Consider the following 23,806-nt stretch of genomic DNA (forward strand, 5'->3'; position numbering starts at 1 on the left):
ATCTCAAAACAATTATCAAGTATCAAACTTGTCTTAGTATTCATCACACTTATAAGAAAGTTTTATTATTCTTGAATACCTAGCATATTAGGATTTTAAGAAAATTACCATGCTATTAAGACTCTCAAAATAATCTAAGTGAATCATGAGAGTTCATCTATTTCTTCAAAATAAAACTACCACCATGCTCTAAAAGGTATAAGTGAAGCACTAGAGCAAATGACAAACAACTCCGAAAGATATAAGTGAAGATCAATGAGTAGTCGAATAATTATGCAACTATGTGAAGACTCTCTAACATTTAATAATTTCAGATCTTGGTATTTTATTCAAACATCAAGCAAATCCTAGCAAAATAAATTGACGCTCCAAGCAAAACACATATCATGTGGCTAATAAAAATATAGCTCCAAGTAAAGTTACCGATGAACGAAGACGAAAGAGGGGATGCCTTCCGGGGCATCCCCAAGCTTAGGCTCTTGGCTATCCTTGAATATTACCTTGGGGTGCCTTGGGCATCCCCAAGCTTAGGCTCTTGCCACTCTTTATTCCATAGTCCATCGAATCCTTACCCAAAACTTGAAAACTTCACAACACAAAACTTAACAGAAAACTCGTAAGCTCCGTTAGTATAAGAAAATAAAGCACCACTTCAAGGTACTGTAATGAACTCATTATTTATTTATACTGGTGTTAAAACTACTGTATTCCAACTTCTCTATGGTTTATAAACTCTTTTACTAGCCATAGATTCATCAAAATAAGTAAACAACACATGAAAAACAGAATCTGTCAAAAACAGAATAGTCTGTAGTAATCTGGATCAAACGTATACTTATGGAACTCATAAAATTCTCAAATAAATTGCAGGACCTGAGAAATTTATCTATTAATCATCTTAAAAAATAATTAACTAAATAGCACCCCAAAAAAAATGGCAGCAATTCTCGTGAGCGCTAAAGTTTCTGTTTTTTACAGCATGATCGCAAAGACTTTCCCCGAGTCTACCCAAAGGTCCTGCTTGGCACAATCACTAATTAAAATATAAAACCACATCTAAACAGAGGCTAGATTAATTATTTAGTACTAAACAGGAGCAAAAAGCAAGTAACAAAAATTAAATTGGGTTGCCTCCCAACAAGCGCTATCGTTTAACGCCCCTAGCTAGGCATGATGATTTCAATGATGCTCACATAAAAGATAAGAATTGAAACATAAAGAGAGCATCATAAAGAATATGACTAGCACATCTAAGTCTAACCCACTTCCTATGCATAGGTATTTTGTGAGCAAACAACTTGTGGGAACAAGGATCAACTTTCATAGGAGGGCAAAACAAGCATAACTTCAAAATTTTAAGCACATAGAGAGGAAACTTGATATTATTGCAATTCCTACAAGCATATGTTCCTACCTCATAATAATTTTCAGTAGCATCATGAATGAATTCAACAATATAACCATCACCTAAATCATTCTTTTCATGATCTACAAACATAGAAATTTTATTACTCTCCACATAAGCAAATTTTTTCTCAATCGGAATAGTGGGAGTATCATAAGAGACTTGAATACTATAAATCGTTTCCACATTAAAAGAGTAATGTTCAGAAAATGGGTAACCATAATCATGACAAATTTTATAAATATAATCACTACTTTTTATAGCATACATATCATCACAACAATTATTATAAGTAGGAGGCATGCTATCATCATTATAAATTTGCATATCAAAACTTGGGAGACTAAAAATATCATCTTCATAAATCATAGCTTCCCCAAGCTTGGGCCAAACATTAATTGCAGCAAATATATTCTCAAAAACATCATCTTCATTAAACATAGAATCCCCAAGCTTGGGCCTTTTCATATCATAAGCATAATCACTCTCATCATTAATAGTATGGATAGCACCAATAGTATAGCAATTATCATATTCTTCCAAGCAAGTGCCAAAAAGATTTTCAAGATCATAAGAAGTATCATTATCTTCCACAATTATATTTTCATAAGGCACAATAGTAATAGGAGCAGCATTATTTGGGAGAGATATCTTTTTACCTCTCTTCCTTTTTCTCTTCTTCTTCTTCACCACATCATGTGTGGGTTCAATCCTCTTTTTGGAGCTCCTTATTAATGAGATTGGTTGAATAGGAGGCTCCTCCTCGTTACCCGATTCATCATAAGAAATAATAGGAGGATAATGGGAAGTCTCTTCCTTTTCATTAGTATTCTCTTAATCTTCTATTTGTTTTCTTTTCTTTATGTAGTTGGCAATATAATGATTTTCAATACAATTCACCGCACAATACATATAAATATTCTCTAGATCAAAATGAAGAACTTTATCAAGATTAAACTTTGGAATACCCTCAGTTATACGTTTCATTTCCTCATACCCCAAAAGAAGACAAGCTCTTTATGATGCTCAAGGGTAATCAAATTATCACAATTTTTGGATACGATTCAGTCATGAAACAATTTGCATTGGAGATTTAAATGACCATGTTCATTGCAAAGTTCACAAGGAGCGCGAAAAATATTGAATTTTTCAGGACATTCATCTAGCTCTTCTTGAAACAATTTGGTTTGTAAGTACTTATGCCTCTTGCGATATCTATCTTCCCTATTTGGTGTGTACTTGCAAACCCAGTCTACTCCACAAAAATTGACATGTTTATAGGAGACATTTTCATCATAACTAGTGCAATCATCATTAGTATCATGGATATTCAAAGAATTCGTACTAACAACATTGCAATCATGCTCATCATTCAAATATTTAGTGCCAAACATTTTTTAGATTTCTTCTTCTAGCACTTGAGCACAATTATCCTTTCCATCATACTCACGAAAGATATTAAAAAGGTGAAGCGTATGAGACAAACTCAATTCCATTTTTTTATAGTTTTCTTTTATAAACTAAACTAGTGATAAAACAAGAAACTAAAAGAATCGATTGCAAGATCTAAAGATATACCTTCAAGCACTCACCTCCCCAGCAATGGCGCCAGAAAAGATCTTGATCTCTACTACACAACCTTCTTTTTGTAGACGTTGTTGGGCCTCCAAGTGCAGAGGTTTGTAGGACAGTAGCAAATTTCCCTCAAGTGGATGACCTAAGGTTTATCAATCCGTAGGAGGTGTAGGATGAAGATGCTCTCTCTCTCTCAAGCAACCCTGCAACCAAATAACAAAGAGTCTCTTGTGTCCCCAACACACCCAATACAATGGTAAATTGTATAGGTGCACTAGTTCGGCGAAGAGATGGTGATACAAGTGGTATATGGATAGTAGATAAAGGTATTTGTAATCTGAAATAATAAAAACAGCAAGGTAGCAAGTGATAAAAGTGAGCGTAAACGGTATTGCAATGCTAGGAAACAAGGCCTGTGGTTCTTACTTTCACTAGTGCAAGTCCTCTCAACAATAATAACATAATTGGATCACATAACTATCCCTCAACTTGCAATAAAGAGTCACTCCAAAGTCACTAATAGCAGAGAACGAACGAAGAGATTATGGTAGGGTATGAAACCACCTCAAAGTTATTCTTTCCAATCAATCTGTTGGGCTATTCCTATAAGTGTCACAAACAGCCCTAGAGTTCGTACTAGAATAACACCTTAAGACACAAATCAACCAAAACCCTAATGTCACCTAGATACTCCAATGTCACCTCAAGTATTTGTGGGTATGATTATATGATATGCATCACACAATCTCAGATTCATCTATTAAACCAACACAAAGGACCTCAAAGAGTGCCCAAAGTTTCTACCGGAGAATCACGACAAAAACGTGTGCCAACCCCTATACATAGGTTCATGGGCGGAACCCGCAAGTTGATCACCAAAACATACATCAAGTGAATCACGTGGTATCCCATTGTCACCACAGATACGCACGGCAAGACATACATCAAGTGTTCTCAAATCTTTAAAGACTCAATCCGATAAGATAACTCCGAAGGGGAAACTCAATTCATTACAAGAGAGAAGAGGGGGAGGAGAAACATAGGATCCAACTATAATAGCAAAGCTCGCGATACATCAAGATTGTAGCATCTCAAGAACACGAGAGAGAGAGAGAGAGAGAGAGAGAGAGAGCAAACACATAGCTACTGGTACATACCCTCAGCCCCGAGGGAGAACTACTCCATCCTCCTCATGGAGAGCACCAGGATGATGAAGATGGCCATCGGAGAAGGATTGCCCCCTCCGGCAGGGTGCCGGAATAGGGTCCCGATTGACTTTTGGTGGCTAAAGAGGCTTGCGGCGGCGGAACTCCCGATCTAATCTCTGTTCTGGAAGTTTTAGAGTATATGGAGTTATATAGGCAGAAGAAGCACGCCAGGGGAGCCACGGGGGCCCCACGGGGCAGGGGGCGCGCCCTAGGGGGGTGGGCGCGCCCCCACCCTCGTGGGCAGCTCCCGTGTCTTCTGACGTGAGGTCCAAGTCGATCAGGTGTGTTTCCTTCCAAAAATAACTTCTCCAGTTGATTTCGTTCCGTTTCGACTCCGTCTGATATTCCTTTTCTTCAAAACACTGAAATACGCATAAAACAACAAATCTGGGCTGGGCCTTCGGTTAATAGGTTAGTCCCAAAAAAATATAAAATTGGATAGTAAAGCCCAATATTGCCCAAAACAGTAGATAATATAGCATGGAGCAATCAAAAATTATAGATACGTTGGAGACGTATCAGTATCCGGCGCGCGGGATGGGCTGCTTTGGTATTAGATCCAATATTTGACGGATACCACTTCACACGAGTCCTGATGGACGGTGGCAGCAGTCTAAACCTGACATATCAGGACACAATCCGCAAAATGGGGATAGACCCAATGAAAATTTGCCACAGCAATACTACCTTTAAAGGAGTAATGCCAGGCTCAGGGGCTCATTGCACGGGCTCCCTGCTACTAGAGGTTATATTCGGCTTCCTCGATAACTTCCGTAGCGAAAATTTAACCATCCACATTGCTCCGTTCCAAAGTGGCTATCAAGCATTACTTGGACGCGAAGCTTTCGCTCGCTTTAATGCAATACCACATTACGCTTCCCTCACGCTTAAGATGCCCGGTCCACGTGGCATCATTAGAGTAAATGGAAATATTGAGCGATCCCTGCACGCCGAAGAGAGTGCGGCTGCCTTGGCAGCCGCACACTAAAACGGCCTCACCAACTAAAGCATTCGATAGGTCGTCAAGACTACGGACACGGTTAGATGAGTCCGACACAGCTCTATGTATTTCATACAGGTTTGATGGCCACACCCCTATTACAAATACAAGGGGCTCAACGCGAGCAGACGAGTGGCAATTTTTACTCATCTTGAATTGTACATGGTTTCTTTAAACCTACCTTTTTGCACGACAACTTTTCACCTAAGTTCCTCTCTTTTAGAGATGACCATCGTGCTACACCCGTCCAGGATACAGCACAACGGAGACACGGGCACAGACGTGCAGCAGGGACCCATTCAAAGGATTCTTTTTAGATTAAGACCCTGCGTCAACCTTTTTTACTATCTCTTGTTGATACACATCCCTCGGATTATCAGTACAATTGAGAAGGATGCTGGCGTCTTGGCATGTGGCCACGCCAGACCAATGCACGTACCTGGCCACTAGGGGCTTCTTACAAAGGGCACTGTTTAGGCCCGGTTTACACCATAAAGACCGAATACCTTAGGGAGTGTTCGGCGTCACGAGTTTGGCCTTATATGCATCAGCTCCGAATCATGTCTTTGGTCAAATGTTGGGTTTGCCCGGCTCCTGTGCTTTGCTGCCTTGCGTTCCGCCCTATCGGCTAAGGTAGCACCAGGAGAACTACTACGATTGTGCCCTGGTTCATCCGGACGAGCACCTCAGTAGAGAAAGCCGAAAACTGACTGTCATGATATAGTGCGAGACTGGTCAACCACTCGATGACCTATTGGAATCTTAGAATTCCTCCGCCTTAACGAAGGGTCGTTTCCCGGCCGGGCATGTACGCACCCCGAATTCGGGTGAGTGCGGAGCCACAAGGGGCTATATAGTAGCCCCACTGTCAAACTCATATGGCTAAGTGAAAGTGTTAAAGTATTATAGTCCAGTTGCCTAGTTCGCTGAGCTATCACCTCCTTATTAGGACCAAGACGTTGGATTAAGTGTGAATACGCGTCTTCTGCGAAGACCCCGCATTATATGCATGGGGGTTGAAGCCGACGACTGCAATCTTTCAGGTTATATACATGTATACATAAAGGGCCGCACATGAGGCATCACAATACTTTCGGGCACAAGTATAAATACAGCCTTGATAAATTCAATAAAACATTGTTTTTACAATGGCAATACATGTACAAACATAATATTCTTCGAGCACTGGGCCTCTATCAAACGAGCAGCCTCAATAACTTCTTCAAAATAGTGCTCGGCAGCCACTCGGCCTATGGCCGAACCCTGCGCCGCAATAGTGGCAGCATCCATCTCCACCCAGTATGCTTTGACACGGGCAAAGGCCATCCGCGAGCCTTCTATACACACCGACCTTTTCATCGCATTGATGCGCGGCACCGCACCAAGGAACTGCTGCACTAAGCTGAAATAGTTGTTCGGCTTCGGCTTTTCCGGCCACGAATGATCTACGATGGACCTCATGGCAAGTCCGGACAATCTATTGAGTTCGGCCCATTCGGCAAGCTGATCAGTTAGTGGAAGCGGACGCTCTGGAACGTTAAACTGCGACCAGAATAGCTTGTCCACTTCACAATCTGTTTGATCTCGAAAGTATTCGGCGGCATCGATAGCACTCGCCGTCAAATCCAGATATGCATCCGCCGAACTCCACAGCGGATCCAGAGGGGCATAACACGGATCTCCGAACTTCCTCCGTAGAAAAAGGGGCTTCCCAGCCACAATATCACCGGATTCACGCAGCTCCTCCTTCTTCACTCTCATGGTAGAGCGGGTGTCTTTGGTCGCCATCATGGCGTTTTCGAGGTCTGTCGCCTTTGCTCGGTTTTCTTCTTCAAGGAACTGGCAACGGTCAGCAGTGTCTTTTAACTTTACAGCCACCTCGGCCATCTTCTCTTTGCTCTCACAATGCGCGGCCTTCTCGGCTCTTAACTCTTAGGCCGCTTTCAAAGCGGCCGCATTACTGCTCCTTGCTTGTTCTTTGGCTCGGGCAAGTTCCGCCCAAAGGGTCTCCACGGTGGCAGCCCCATCTGCAGTCAACACATATTAAAGATACTGGCATCACGCTGCTCTTACTCTGTGACATTCACCAGAAAACATCACTTACCATGTGCCTCGTCAAGCCGCTTGTTAACAAGCTCGATGTCGGCATCCGCCACATCTAGTTGCCGCTTTAGTTCGGCAAACTCATCAGTCCGGCTAGCCACCGGAGCTTCCAGCACCTGCACATAAAAGCAGTCTGGTTATTACATTGGACTATGATCCTCTGTTTGCCGCCGCTCTTGGCAACAACTAGAGTCTCAAGGGCTACGGTATTCTTCCGAGATGGTCGCCTGCTTTAGCAGATCCCTCAGTGCGTCCGACCGCATACCAGACGGCGTCGGACTCCTTTGTTTGCTCTCTTCAAGAGCTGGATACTGGGGACTCCGGGTGACTATAGGATTATCTTCTGGCCTCACCGAATCCGGAGAGGCCCTCCGTGATGACACTTCAAGGTCGCCCGATCCTTGAGCGGGGGAGTCCGGAGGAGGCGTTTCACTCTCCATCATCTCCGGAAGAAGGTCCCCTGAAGACGAGCTCTGTTGAGAAGGGATAAGATCCAAACTGCAAGATAAACGCTTCCGTTATTTTCCTCGGAAGTAAGGTAGGATATCTTTACTATTAAGTATTTTTTGATCACTTACGGCTCGTTAGAGGGTTGATCCCCGCACGAACTTTGTGCGGCAAGAGCACCCCCCAAGGCAGGACCCTCTATCGGAGACTTCTTCTCCCGTTTGGAAGCCTTGGTTTCTGGATCTTCAGAGGCAGTCCTCTTCCTTCCCCGGAGTGAGAGAAGGTCAGAATCTTCCCCTTGGTTATCCTCCTTCACGAAGGCACTCATTCCCTCGGTTGGAATTGGTAGCAATGAGGGCTCGCTTTCGCCCTCATTATTCCCCCCTTTATCTTCCTTTGAGGGCTCCGGGCAAGGTGCTAGCTCGAGCATCTTTTCCAGTACCGGATTGTCCAAACCCTCAGGAAGGGGGGCCGAACACCTAATCATCTTCGCTTTTGTTAGCCAGTCCTGGTCGAAGAGCGATTTCTCATAATGACGTCATGATAAATGAAAGGTGTTGTGTTCGGCTAGAGGATTACTTACTTGGTCGGCGGTACGGTTGCTGCTCAGGCCCACGTCCTCGGTAGTATCCGAACACTCTATTTGACTTCCGAAGAATGATTTATACATCACCTCGTGTGTTAGGCCGAGGAAATTCTGAATAGCTAGCGTACCTTCTAGGTTGAATTGCCACAAGCGGAGGGGCTAGCGTTTGCATGGCTGGACTCGACGAACCAACATGACTTGCACTACCATAACCAAACTAAAATTTCCCTTGAAGAGATCTCGGATGCGGCTTTGCAATATGGGCACATCCGTTGCTGGACCCCAGCTCAGCCCCCTGCTGATCCATGACATCAGTTCTGGTGGAGGGCCCGAGCGAAAAGCAGGGGAACCTACCCACTTGGCACTTCCGGGAGCGGTGATGTAGAACCACTCTCATTGCCATAATCCCGACACCTCTGGAAAGGACCCTTTTGGCCACGGAGCCCCTACAATCTTGCTTATTAATGCGCCTCCGCATGTTGTGTACTGCCCCTCGACCGTCTTCGGCTTCACATCAAAGGTCTTGAGCCACAGGCCGAAGTGAGGGGTAATCCGGAGGAAGGCCTCACATACGACAATAAATGCCGAGATGTGGAGAAAGGAATCCGGGGCTAGATCGTGGAAATCAAGCCCATAATAGAACATCAAACCCCTAACGAAGGGATCCAGAGTGAGGCCTAGACCTCGGAGGAAGTGGGAGATGAACACAATGTTCTCTTTGGGTTTAGGAGTTGGGACGACCTGCCCTCGGGCAGGTAGCCGATGTGAGACTTCGGCGGTCAAGTATCTTGCCTCCCTCAAATTCTTGATATCCTCTTCCGTGACGGAGGAGGGCATCCACCGACCCTGGAGGCTGGATTCGGACATGATTGAAGGTCTGAAGCACTTGACTTGGGCTTTGGGTGTTAGAACTCGATGCGGGGGGAGGATTTGATTGAGCACGGGAGGAAAAAAGTAAAAGCCTTGACCCTTTATAAAGAGGGTGAATATCAAGCGTCCTCCTCGTGGCCGTTTGGGACTTGCCTAAAATCTAGGAGTCCTAGGCACGGTTGGGTTACACACGACCGTATTGATGAGAATCCCGTAATAAGGGGGACATGATCTCTGCTTTGACAAGACGTGTCAAGAAACTGCCCCGCGTTATGTGCGGGGCTAGTTAAAAACGGTTTGAATAATCACCGAGCCATGGTGTGATGTCATGTTGCCAAAGCGTGTCAGCAGATTAGATTTGTGGAAATATTATTCTCTCTACAGTGGTATGTGGAACTTATTTTGCAGGATCGGACACTATCATGTTATTCAAATTCTTCTGTGGTGTATCCGGAGGAGGAACCCGCCTTGCAATGTCAAAGAAAACACTGCGCGCCAGACTCATCGTCATTGAAGCCTGGTTCAGGGGCTACTGAGTAAGTCCTGGATTAGGGGGTCTCCGGACAGCCGGAGTCTATCCTTTGGCCGGACTGTTGGACTATGAAGATACAAGATTGAAGACTTCGTCTCGTCTCCGGATGGGACTCTAATTGGCATGGAAGGCAAGGTAGGCAATACGATATGTATATCTCCTCCTTTGTAACCGACCTTGTGTAACCCTAGCCCCCTCCAGTGTCTATATAAACCGGAGGGTTTCAGTCCGTAGGACAACATAAAATCATACCATAGGCTAGCTTCTAGGGTTTAGCCTCTCTGATCTCGTGGTAGATCAACTCTTGTAATACTCATATCATCAAGAATAAATCAAGCAGGATGTAGGGTTTTACCTCCATCAAGAGGGCCCGAACCTGGGTAAAACAACGTGTCCCCTGCCTCCTGTTACCATCCGCCTTAGACGCACAGTTTGGGACCCCCTACCCGAGATCCGCCGGTTTTGACACCGACAGAGACCAAGATATTCCATTCCCACCATATGAATCTTGATCTCTAGCCTTCCCAAGTTGCTTTCCACTCAAATCTTCTTTCCACCAAATGCATATCCTGTGAGAGAGAGTTGAGTGTTGGGGAGACTATCATTTGAAGCACAAGAGCAAGGAGTTCATCATCAACACACCATTTGTTACTTCTTGGAGAGTGGTGTCTCCTAGATTGGCTAGGTGTCACTTGGGAGCCTCCGACAAAGATTGTGGAGTTGAACCAAGGAGTTTGTAAGGGCAAGGAGATCGCCTACTTCATGAAGATCTACCGCTAGTGAGGCAAGTCCTTCGTGGGCGATGGACGTGATGGGATAGACAAGGTTGCTTCTTCGTGGACCCTTCGTGGGTGGAGCCCTCCGTGGACTCGTGAAACCATTACCCTTCGTGGGTTGAAGTCTCCATCAATGTGGATGTACTATAGCACCACCTATCAGAACCATGACAAAAACATCTGTGTCTCCAATTGCATTTGAATTCTCCAAACCCTTCCCCTTACATTCTTCCAAGTTGCATGCTTTACTTTCCGCTGCTCATAAACTCTTTGCATGCTTTCTTGATATGTATTGTGCTTGTTAAACTTGTGCCAAAACTCCACTTCAACTTAAAGAAGTTAAAAACTGCAACTTTTGGTACTTAGTGTCTAATCACCCCCCCCCCTAGACACCTCTTCTCGATCCTTTCGCCTCGCGAAGGAGAAAGCATCGCTCAAGCTTGGGGAGGCTTAAATAAATGTTATATTCATGCCCCAATCATGAGCTCCCAAGAGAAACAATTCTTCAAAAAAACTATGCTTGGCTTTCTGAAAATAATCGCACCATGCTCGATACTTCTTGTGCTGGCTCTTTTATGATGAAGACTATTGGATTTAGATGGGATTTATTGGATAGAATTAAACGCAAGTACGAATATTGGGATCTCGACAAAGGTAAGGAGTCAGGTATGACACCTAAGTTTGATTGTGTTAAATCTTTTATGGATACTGATATTTTCTGTAAGTTTAGCACTAAATATGGACTTGACTCTGAGATAGTAGCTTCTTTCTGTAAATCTTTTGCTACTTATGTTGATCTCCCTAAGGAGAAGTGGTTTAAATATCATCCTCCCATAGAAGTAAAAGTAGCTGCACCAATTAAAGTTGAAGAAAAGACTGTCACTTATAATGATCCTATTGTTCCTACTTGTTATGTTGAGAAACCACCTTTCCCTGTTAGGATAAAGGATCATGCTAAAGCTCCAACTGTGGTTCTTAAAAGCAATATTAAAACATATACACCTCCTGAGCAAGTTAAAGTTGAACCTAATGTTGCTATTGTTAAAGATCTCTTGTCTGATAATATGGATGGGCATGTTATTTACTTCTGTATTGAAACTGCTAGAATTGCTAAACCCCGTGATACAAATAAACCTAGACCTGTGGTAGGCATGCCTCTTATTTCTGTTAAAATAGGAGATCATTGTTATCATGGCGTATGTGATATGGGTGCTAGTGCTAGTGCAATACCTATTGACTTATACAAAGAAATTAAGCATGACATTGCACATGTAGAGTTAGAAGAAATTGATGTTACTATTAAACTTTCTAATAGGGATACTATTTCACCAATGGGAATTGTTAGAGATGTTGAAGTCTTGTGTGGGAAAACTAAATATCCTGCTAATTTTCTTGTTCTTGGTTCCCCACAAGATAGCTTTTGTCCCATTATATTTTGTAGACCCTTCTTAAATACTGTTTATGCTACCATAGATTGCACAAGGGATGTTGTTACTGTCGGCTTAGATGATGTGACTCATGAGTTTAATTTCTCTAAATTTAGTAAACAACATCGTGAAGAAGAATTGCCTAGTAAGGATGAAATTATTGGTCTGGCTTCTATTGTCGTACCTCCTATTGATCCTTTAGAACAATATTTGCTAGACCATGAGAATGATATGTTAATGAATGAAATAAGGGAAATAGATGAAGTATTCTTTAAACAGGAACCTATTCTAAAACACAATTTGCCTGTTGAAATCCTAGGGGATCCCCCTCCACCTAAGGGTGATCCCATGTTTGAGCTTAAACCATTGCCTGATAATCTTAAATATGCTTATCTTGATGAAAAGAAGATATATCATGTTATTATTAGTGCTAACCTTTCAGAGCATGAATAAGAAAGATTATTGAAAACTCTAAAGAAGCACCATGCTGCTATTGGATATACTCTTGATGATCTTAAGGGCTTTAGTCCCACTCTATGTCAACATAAAATAAATTTGGAAGCAGATCCCAAACCAGTTTGTGATCCTCAACGACGTCTGAATCCTAAATTGAAAGAAGTGGTAAGAAAAGAAATACTAAAGCTTCTGGAGGAAGGTATAATTTATCCCGTTGTTGATAGTCACTGGGTAAGTCTTGTTCATTGTGTCCCTAAGAAGGGAGGTATTACTATTGTTCCTAATGATAAAGATGAATTGATTCCACAAAGAATTATTACAGGTTATAGGATGGTAATTGGTTTCCACAAATTGAATAAGGCTACTAAGAAATATCATTACCCCTTACCTTTTATCGATCAAATGCTAGAAAGATTATGCAAAGATGCACATTACTGCTTTCTAGATGGTTATTCTGGTTTCTCTCAAATACCTGTGTTGGCTAAACATCAATCAAAGACTACTTTTACATGCCCTTTTGGTACTTTTGCTTATAGACGTATGCCTTTTGGTTTATGTAATGCACCTGCTACCTTTCAAAGATGCATGATGGCTATATTCTCTGACTTTTGTGAAACGATTTGTGAGGTTTTCATGGACGACTTTTCCATCTATGGATCTTCTTTTGATGATTGCTTGAGCAATCTTGATTGAGTTTTGCAGAGATGTGAAGAAACTAATCTTGTCTTGAATTGGGAAAAGTGCCACTTTATGGTTAATGAGGGTATTGTCTTGGGGCATAAAGTTTCTGAAAGAGGTATTGAAGTTGATAAAGCCAAGGTTGATGCTATTGAAAAGATGCCATGTCCCAAGGACATCAAAGGTATAAGAAGTTTCCTTGATCACGTCGGATTTTATAGGAGGTTCATTAAGGACTTCTCAAAAATTTCTCGGCCTCTGACTAATTTATTACAAAAAGATATACCATTTGTCTTTGATGATGATTGTGTAGAAGCATTTGAAATACTTAAGAAAGCATTAGTCTCTGCACCTATTGTTCAGCCACCTGATTGGAATTTACCCTTGAAATTATGTGTGATGCTAGCGATTATGATGTAGGTGTTGTTCTAGGGCAAAGAGTTGATAAGAAATTAAATGTTATCCATTATGCTAGTAAGACTCTAGACAATGCTCAAAGAAATTATGCTACTACTGAAAAAGAACTTTTAGCAGTTGTATTTGCTTGTGATAAGTTCAGACCTTATATTGTTGATTCTAAAGTAACTATCCACACTGATCATGCTGCTATTAAATATCTTATGGAGAAGAAAGATGCTAAACCTAGACTTATTAGATGGGTTCTCTTGCTACAAGAATTTGATTTGCATATTGTTGATAGAAGAGGAGCTGAGAACCCCGTTGCAGACAACTTATCTAGGTTAGAGAATGTTCTTGATGACCCACTACCTATTGATGATAGCTTTCTTGATGAACAATTAAATGTCATAAGTACTTCTCGTAGTACTCCTTGGTATGCTGATTATGCTAATTACATTGTTGCTAAATTTATACCACCTAGCTTCACATACCAACAAAAGAAAAAGTTCTTCTATGATTTGAGACATTACTTTTGGGATGACCCACATCTTTATAAAGAAGGAGTAGATGGTGTTATTAGACGTTGTGTACTTGAGCATGAGCAGGAATAGATCCTACGCAAGTGCCACTCCAAAACTTATGGAGGACACCACGCGGGAGATAGAACTGCACATAAGGTATTGCAATCCGGTTTTTATTGGCCTACTCTCTTCAAGGATTCCCGTAAGTTTGTCCTATCTTGTGATGAATGTCAAAGAATTGGTAATATTAGTAGACATCAAGAAATGCCTATGAATTATTCACTTGTTATTGAACCGTTTGATGTTTGGGGCTTTGATTATATGGGACCTTTTCCTGCCTCTAATGGATATACACATATTTTAGTTGGTGTTGATTATGTTACTAAGTGGGTAGAAGCTATTCCAACTAGTAGTGCTGCTCATAACACTTATATTAAAATGCTTAAAGAAGTTATTTTTCCGAGGTTTGTAGTCCCTAGATATTTAATGACTGATGGTGGTTCACATTTTATTCATGGTGCTTTCCGTAAAATGCTTGATAAATATGACGTCAATCATAGAATTGCATCTCTGTATCACCCACAGTCTAGTGGTCCAGTAGAATTGAGTAATAGGGAACTCAAATTAATGTTGCAAAAGACTGTCAATAGGTCTAGAAAGAATTGGTCCAAGAAACTTGATGATGCATTATGGGCCTATAGAACTGCATATAAAAATCCTGTGGGTATGTCTCCGTATAAAATGGTATATGGAAAAGCATGTCACTTACCTCTCGAACTAGAACATAAGGCATATTGGGCTATTAAAGAGCTCAACTATGATTTCAAACCTGCTGGTGAAAAGAGGTTATTTGATATTAGCTCACTTAATGAATGGAGAACCCAAGCTTATGAAAATGCCAAGTTGTTTAAAGAAAAGGTTAAAAGATGGCATGACAAAAGGATACAAAAGCATGAGTTTAATGTAGGTGATTATGTATTGCTATACAACTCTCGTTTAAGATTTTTTGCAGGAAAACTTCTCTCTAAATGGGAAGGCCCCTATGTTTTCGAGGAGGTATGTCGTTCCGGTGTCATAAAAATCAACAACTTCGAAGGCACAAATCCGAAGGTGGTAAACGGTCAGAGAATTAAACATTATATCTCAGGTAATCCCATAAATATTGAAACCAATATTATTGAAACCGTAACCCCGGAGGAATACATAAGGGACACTTTCCAGAATGTTTCAGACTCTGAAAAGGAATAGGTATGTGGTACGGTAAGTAAACCGACTCCAAAACAATTTTTAAGGAAATATTTCTCCGTTTTGGAATATTTAGAAAAATAGAAAATTAAGTAGTAGTCTAGGAAGGACACGAGGGCCCCACGAGGGTGGAGGCCACGCCCTACCCCCTGGGCGCGCCTCCCTACCTCGTGAGCACCTCGTGTGCCTTTAGGACTCCGTTTTCTTGCACGATACGTATTTTGGTCGGTAAAAATTCACTATATATTCTCCCGAAGGTTTTCACTCCCGTATCACGCAAATATTCTCTGTTCTTGTTTTGAGGTGTTTTTCTGACAGATCTAGATTATCATGACGTCCCCAAGTGCTTCCAAGGACAAGTTCTTGGAGAAGGTCATCAACCCTTACCTGGCGGAGGTGCTGCGACACCCTCAAACCATTGAGATGCGTGATGGGTTGCTGCACATCCGCGATGCTGAGGGACCAAAGGGAACCGGAAGCGTGGAGACGAGGCTCGAAGCAATGGAGCAACAAATTTTCAATTTCTAGGGGATGGTGGAGCGTGGAATAAACGCTAGCCACACGATGCTCGCGGAGTTCACTAACAACTACAAGCCGGATGCCAAGAACACCGAGGAGGCCATCTTCAAGCTACATGAGAAGATCGAGCACCTCCAAGCCCAAATCTATGACCTGCAAAACCAAAACTGTGAGTATGAATATAGATTCAAAAGAATGAGTTTGGCTGCAGATTCGAGGATTCCGGAGACTCGATCATCCTTCTATGATGGTGAACCTATGCCTTGGAAGCTGGATGACAAGCCCGCATCATCAACAATACCTCCACCTTCTTCACCAACCAAGGAGATATAATAACATGGGTATGGGCACTCCCCTTGGCAACCACCAAGATTGGGGGACGTGCCCCAGTATCGTATCACAATCAGAACTCCTATCTTTACCGTTTTCCTTAGTTCGATCCTATTAGTAGTATTTTGATCTAGTAGAATAAAGTTTATGGCATGATCTAGTTTCGAGTTTTGCCTTATGATCTCTCTATGTAATCGAGTCCGTGAGCTATATAATAAAGATTAGTGTTGAGTCAAGGGCTTGATTTTCTTGCTATGATCTTGGGTGAATAAAAGAAAAGAGAAAAAGAATAAGAAGAAACAAACGTTCATATTGATCTTATTGATAGTAATGACTTCACATAGAAAGAGTGTGACGATTAAAATTTGTTGGGAGTTGGCGGACATAGCTTTGGTCATCGTTGCAATTTATAGGAAGTACTAAGGAAAGAGAGGTTTCACACATAAATATACTATTATTTACATCTTTTATGATTGGGAACACTCATCAAAATATGACATGCTAAGGAGTTGATGTTGGACAAGGAAGACAACGTAATGGGTTATGTTTTCTTACATCTGAGATAAAGTATGTTGTCATGGATCATCCAACATGTTGAGCTTGCCTTTCCCCCTCATGCTAGCCAAATTCTCAGCAACAAGTAGAGATACTACTTGTGCTTCCAAATACCCTTAAACTAGTTTTGCCATGAGAGTCCACCATATCTACCTATGGATTAAGTAAGCTCCTTCAAGTAAGTTTTCGTCAGTGCAAAGCAATAAAAATTGCTCTAAATATGTATGATTAGTGTGGGAGAAATAATCTTTATACGATCTTGTGATGTGGAAGTAATAAAAGCGATGGACTGCATAATAAAGGTTCATATCGCAAGGGGCAATATAAAGTGACGTTCTTTCGCATTAAGATTTTGTGCATCCAACCATAAAAGCGCATGGCAACCTCTGCTTCCCTCTGCGAAGGGCCTATCTTTTATTATTATCTTCTACCTTATGCAAGTGTCATGGTGATCTTCACCTCTCCCTTTTTCATTTTATCCTTTGGCAAGCCCAGCATGTTGGAAAGAACCTGATATATATATATATATATATATAATTGGATGCAGGGGCATGAGTTATTATTGTTGACATTACCCCGAGGTAAAAGGTTGTGGGGCGAAACTATAAGCCCCTATCTTTCTCTATGTCCGATTAAAACTCCGTAACCACAAGTATTGCGTGAGTGTTAGCAACTATGAAGGACTAGATGATAGTTTAGTATGTGGACTTGCTTTTTAGCTCTGACATAGACTCTTTCTGATGTTATGATAAATTGCAATTGCTTCAACGACTGAGGTTATAGTTTGTTGGTTCTCAATAAGGTTTTTGATTCATACTTTTGCATTGTGAATAGATCATCACTTGAACATAAGTAATCATATGACAATATCTATATATGTTGCTGTTATGAGAATAATCATGATGCCTGCATGTCCGTATTTTATTTTTATCGATGCCTCTACCTCTAAACATGGGGACATATTTATTGTTATCGGCTTTCGCTTGAGGACAAGCGAGGTCTAAGCTTGGTGGAGTTGATACGTCCATTTTGCATCATGCTTTTATATCGATATTTATTGCATTATGGGTTGTTATTTCACATTATGTCACAATACTTATGGCTATTCTCTCTTATTTTACAAGGTTTACATAAGGAGGGAGAATGTCGGCAGCTGGAATTCTGGGCTGGAAAAGAAGCAAATATTAGAGACCTATTCTGCACAACTCCAAAAGTCCTGAAACTCCACGGAATACCCTATAATAAATAATGAAAAATCCTCGCCAAAGATGAAGATCAGGGGGCCCACACCCTGTCCATGAGGGTGGGGGCCCCCCCCCTAGGGCGCGCCCCCTACCTCGTGGGCCCCCTAGTGGCTCTCCAATGACCATCTTCTGCTATATGAAGTCTTTCGTCGAGAAAAAAACCAGAAGCAACCTTTCGGGACGAAACTCCGCCGCCATGAGGCGGAACCAATCTAGGGCTCCGGCAGAGCTGTTCTGCCAGGGAAACTTCCCTCTCGAAGGGGGAAATCATCGCCATCGTCATCACCAATGCTCCTCTCATTGGGAGAGGGCAATCTCCGTCAACATCTTCATCAGCACCATCTCATCTCAAAAACCTAGTTCATCTCTTGTATCCAATTCATGTCTCCAAATTCGGGATTGGTGCTAGTAGGTTGCTAGTAGTGTTAATTACTCATTGTAGTTGATGCTAGTTGGTTTAATTGGTGTTTGCCTCCTCACTTTTCCAGGTATCATATATTATCATCTACACATTTGTAATCATAAGCTACATTTTTCTTTTGTGCGCATAAGTTTTATATCATCTTGGAGTACACTTTGGGTAATTATATTATGTTATATGCTCAATGAAGAGTTCGTCCATGGATAGCCTATCAATGCTGCTGGATTCTGTCAAGATCTTATATATCAAAAAAATTAGTTTTGATCTGAACATAATTATTGTCTTGCTGCGATGCTTTCGATCTCTGGAGAATTTATATATAGAGGTGAAGATTTTATGCACATTGAAAGTCCATATATATTGTACTAGAATTAACCGTTCAGCTGTCGCTCTTTCGACATACTCTTTTTTCAGACCTTAATTGTTTTCAAGCTTCATGTCTACTTAGGCACTGCTCCACATGGAGAAAAATGTATAACCAATTGGTGGCGTAATAAGCACCAGGATTTTCTCAGTTCTCATGACATTCATTTGAGGACAATAACAATGGATGGATATACATCCAACTAAGCAAACAAAAGCTTTGTCACAATTTTCCTGTTGAATGCGAGGTTACTATTGTCCATGCGGCTTAAGTTTTTCGTAAAGAGATTTCTCACAGACGGACATGTTGAATAGCAAAAAAGAACTTTCAGGTGGACAAATGGGCTTCTGAACGTGATCGGCTTATATTTACAACAACTTGTAGTCATCCTCCAATAATTTATTTGCACATGATGTTGATGTTATGGATCAAACTGATCCATTTGTTTGTGACTGTGAAAAAGAGTGGTTGGGTTAGATGTTATTTCCATGTTCAATCTGGGTCTTGTCTAAATTTGATGAACAATTAATCCTTGGGCTTTTGTACTATTTGTAAGCTTCAGTTACATGTTGTTGCCCTTGTACTACCCTCTGCCTACCACTACACTGCCGCACCTTCCACTGCTCCGGTTCGTTCCCGGCCGAGGCCTCGTCGTCGTTCTCCGCCTTGGTGTTGTCAATATGGTCAACAACCGAGAGGAATCAGGAGATGATTGTAGTGGAGAGGCTGACAGTAGGGACCCACCAGGATCATTGCATTACACAAATAGGTGCCTTGTTATTGCTCCTACAAGCCAAAAAATACGTCCTCCTAATTGTTTGACAACTAGGTCCCACGTCATTGTCAATGTAGTCAATAAACAAGAAAATTACACAACGAGCGGATAACACCAGAGACGCAGCAGCTCGCCCAGATGTTTTTTAGTTTTAGAGATGGATCTCAACTACGCACTATGCGGGGGCTGTGTCCCGTCTCACCCACGCTTACGCTTTTACTTAAGCACATGACGAGCCTAGTTGATATCCTTTTTCTTTCTAAAAATGGCTAGCCCGGTTCTTTTTTTGTGTGGAGAATACCCAACCAAGGCCTACTTGCTTTTCTCAGCCCTGCTAGGCCACAAATCTTTCAAGACGACGAGGGATATGTAAGTAGTAAGAAATGGGCTTCCCCAGAAAATGGTCTATAAGTTGTAAGAAATGGGTTGTAAATTTTTAAACCAAAGCCAACCAGCAATTACATTAAAACATCGTTTTTTGGATTTCTCTACTCTTTTAAAAAGCAGAGTTGGTAATGATGGTGTGTCTGTCATCCTGCAATATAGGCCGACTGATCTATATCTAACGGATAGGAAGGGAACTATGACAATTTACCCGCACTCCTCTCCACATTTGCAGATAAGGCCTTCCCTCATTCATGCTTTTCTCCCACAAGATAAACTACTCATACAAATGCATCTTCATGTTCCATGCAACGCACGGGTATCTTGCTAGTAAATATTTTAAATTTCATTCATTTTTTGGCAGAGAATTTTTTGAATTTTTTTATATAATTTTTTGAAATTATTTTTAACATGACTCGAAATTTCGTGATTAAAAGATTTCGGACCCCACCGAAATATGAAATATTTCGTTGAATTTTTTAGCAGTTGCCAGAATATATGATCTGTAGTGCTAATAAAAATAATATGGGCTCCAAAATATCCTTAAGAATTAGCAAATGGGCTGTAAATTGTTGAAAATAATGGCTAATGGTAGTATGCTATTTTCCACAGATTTGAAGGCTGACTTCTGGGCCTACTAGGTTCATGATGACACTGTCCTAAAAAAATTTGACGCGTACGCAAGGCTTTGTCAACTTAGTTAACACACAATAGTGACTGTTGGATATCCATCCAATGGCCGTCGTGCTTCTTCAATCTCTGATCTTCCTGCTCTAGTCGCCCAAACCAGCGCCGGCGGGACTGCCTGCTCCCTCCTCCTGTGGCCGGCTGTGCTGCAGCCAGGCCATCCCTTTACCCACCCGCACATCCTGTTATTTTCCGACGACGTCAGCCTCACCCCACAGCCGACCAGTCAGCGCTCGTACTCCCCTTACCATGGGCATCCACTGTCGCGTCTTCCCCGGCTCCATGTCGTTTCCTTCCTAGGCCTCGCCGTCGTCCATCGTCCTGGTGCTCTCGACGTGGCGTGGTCAATGAACAACATCCATCGGAAGTGGACGGTACATGGAGAGGCTGATAGCTGGGTCCACCACCGCACACAAGGAAATGCATCCTTATTACGCGCAAAATAATGATCCCTCCACCTGACAGCTGGGACCCATCGGAAGGGCTTCTGTATTTCGCAAAAAAGAAATGTTCCCCCTGTTGACAGCTCAGACCTGCCAGCTATATCTTCGCACGCAAGGAAGTGCCTCCTTATTACGCACAAAAAAATGAATACTCCCCCTGCTAGCTGGGACCCACCATAGTGTGAGGCTGAATTGTGGGCCTACTAAGTTGACGGGGACAGAGGGATTTGTCAACTTAGTCAATATGAATGATTCTAGCTCCAGTGACCGTATGATGTCCATCCAACGGTTGTAGTGCTTCTTCAACCTCTAGTCTTCTTGGTCCAACCGCCCAAACTAGTGTCGGTCGTGCCGCCTTCTCCTGTCCCCCCCCCCCCGTGTCCGGTTGTGCTCCCACCGTTGGCCATTCCATCCCTCTATACTCACCCACACCTCCTGTTATTCTCCAACGATGGCAGCCTCACACCGCAACCAAAGCAGTCAACCGACATACTCCCCTCCATGTGGGCATTCACTGTCGCGTCTTCCCTGGCTCTGTGTCGTCCCCTTCCTAGGCCTCGCCGTCGTCCACTGCCCTGGTGCTCTCAGTGTAGCGTGGTAAACATGGTCAAGGAACGACTTCCATCAGAAGAGTATTGTATGTGGAGAGGCTGAATGCTGTGTCCATGGTAGCAGCAAGGAAGTGCCTCCTTATTACACGCAAAAAAATTGTTCCTCCACCTGACAGTAGGGACCCACCGGACGGGCCACCGTATTTCGCGAAAAAACGTTTCCCCCTGACTGCTGGGACCCACCAGCTACATCTTTGCACGCAAGGAAGTGCCTAACAGTCAGGACCCACCTGGTCGAAGCGTACGTAGCATTGTCATTCTGGTCGCGAACGTGTATGCACATATGATCGGTCTGTCTGCAGGTTGTAGCGATGAACCATGGACGTGTAAGGAAGGGCACATGTTGTAGTATAGGCGCGCACGTGTCGTAGTAGAGGCGCGCACGTAGCATGTACACATACGTACGGCCAGGGTGCAAGAAAGTAAATATGACCACGTACGTACATATGGGCGGGGGCTCGAACGCCTACTCGCGCATACGTACGGCCAGGGCTCGTGTACATGGCTAGGTCGGAACAGAGAAACCATGTCATCGTCGTGTTCATGGGAAGGCAACAGAATGTGTCATGTTCATCGGGAGGCAACAGAATACGTCGTGTTCATCGGGAGCCAATCGGCTTGCACGGAACAGCCGATCGAAATGGGGCCTGGCGTACCGGAGAACGGAGGAAACGGCCTTGTGTTTGACCGACCAGGGGACAAAACAGGATCATGTTCATCAAGAGGGGTTTGGATTACCGCAAAACAGAGGAAACAGACTTATCTTGGACCTCCTACGGTCGAAAAGGGGCCTATTGATCGGGAGGGGTGTGGCGTACAGCAAAACGGAGGAAACAGACTTGTGTTGGAGCGCTACCGTGTCCTGTTCATCGGGAGGGGTGTGGCATACTACAAAACGGGACTCCACTGGATACTCTTCATCTCCACCGTCGACATACTCCAGCCTCCACGAGCTACTGTTCATCCACTGTCGACCTCCTCCAGCCTCCACCTGCGACTGTTCATCCACGGGCTCATGTTCATCCAGCCTCCACCGCTCCTCCACCGGCTACTATTCAACCAACCCTCTCCACAGGGTCCTGTTCAACGACCCCTCCACGGGCTATTGTTCATCCAGCCGTCCATCGGCTACTATTCAACCAGCCCTCCACGGGGTCCTGTTCATCCAGTCCTCCATGACGTCATGTTCATCCACCCCCAACTGGCTCGATCGGGGTCCCGTTTATCCAGCGGCAACTGCCTCTACTACCACGGGGTCTTGTTCATCCAACCCCCCACTGGGAACTGTTCATCCAACCCCCCCCCCAACAACGCTCACTGTTCATCCAGAGGCAGCATCGATCGGCTTCAGCTAGCAGTAGTGTGGTGAAGGAATCGCTCGATCGGGTTGAGTTAACAGCCATCGATCGATCGCTCGGGTTCAGTAACACGTAGCCTACAGCGCAATCACTTGGGTTCAGTAGGCGAATGCCTCGCTCGAGTTTAGTTAGAGCCCAACTCCTCGCCCCCACACACGTACGTGTATGAGAGAAACGCGCATCGCTCGGCCCCTGGCCACCACTATAACCGAGAATTCTGCGATATTTTCCTCACCCTCGCTTGTACCACGGTTTTTTCCGTCATGGACGGCCCAAAGAATGTCATGCAGCTGCGTCTCCGGCCCGCCCAGGACGAAATGCCCATTTTCTATCGTGATTTTTTGGCATAGAAGTAGGAGCCCACCACATCTATGATGATACCAGATTTTGTCACAATTATCGTCATAGAAGTGTCATAAGCATGATAGAGATAAAATTCATTTGGACAAAAATGTCACGGATGTGTTTTTTTATAGTGGGTGTGAGGTCGAGGGGAGGGCGAGACGGTGGAGGTAAGGATATGGGCCGGTGGTCGCTGGCGGTTCGAGAAAGATCGTCAATAGTGACTGGCGGGAGGTAGACGAAGGCCATCTGCCCATTCCTTATAGATCGGACGGTTCACAAAAAAATCGACTGGCCTATTTATTTCCAGTCGACTGTTATTTTGATAGGACCACATGTGGTGGTGTGCTGGAGGAGTACCTGCATTTCCCAGCCATCCATGTGCTCATATATTACAAAATCATACGGAGTAGAATCTAATTTTGTTTGCCATGCAATGTTGTAGAGCTATCATATGTCTCCTATCATTTATTTTTCATCCACCTGCTATCTGCTACTTTTACAGTGCACTAGTTCTGCACACACTTCACCCATACTCTCACTAT

Source organism: Triticum aestivum, chromosome 1A (assembly GCF_018294505.1).
Source record: "Triticum aestivum cultivar Chinese Spring chromosome 1A, IWGSC CS RefSeq v2.1, whole genome shotgun sequence".
NCBI lineage: Eukaryota > Viridiplantae > Streptophyta > Magnoliopsida > Poales > Poaceae > Triticum > Triticum aestivum.